Raw genomic sequence first — 614 nt, 5'->3', positions numbered from 1 at the left:
TGATCGCACAACAAGTCTTTAATTGTGATGAGACTGGGTTATTTTGGAAGAAAATGCCAGCCAATACGTACATTACCAAGGACGAGACGAAGATGCCAGGTCACAAGCCAATGAAAGATAGGCTAACATTGTTGCTGTGTGCAAATGCAAGTGGCGATTGCAAGATCAAACCCTTGTTAGTGTACCACTCGGACAACCCCCGGGTGTTCAAACGAAATAATATTTGTAAAAGTTCACTACCAGTTATGTGGCGCTCGAACACTAAATCTTGGGTCACAAGACAATTCTTTACTGAGTGGATAAACGAAGTGTTTGCCCCCCAGGTTAAGGCTTACCTCATTGAAAAGAGCTTGCCAATGAAATGTCTTCTGGTTATGGACAATGCTCCTGCACATCCTCCAGGTCTCGAGGATGACTTGAAAGAAGAATACAGCTTTATCAAAATCAAATTCTTGCCCCCCAATACTACTCCCATACTCCAGCCCATGGACCAACAGGTCATTTCAAACTTCAAAAAACTCTATACCAAGGCCCTTTTCAGAAAGTGTTTTGAAGTGACCAGTGACACGAAGTTGACCCTAAAGGAATTCTGGAAGGAACACTTCAGCATCCTC

The sequence above is a fragment of the Palaemon carinicauda genome, chromosome 26 (assembly GCF_036898095.1).
Source record: "Palaemon carinicauda isolate YSFRI2023 chromosome 26, ASM3689809v2, whole genome shotgun sequence".
Taxonomy (NCBI): Eukaryota; Metazoa; Arthropoda; class Malacostraca; order Decapoda; family Palaemonidae; genus Palaemon; species Palaemon carinicauda.
This window is presented reverse-complemented; position numbering follows the sequence as displayed.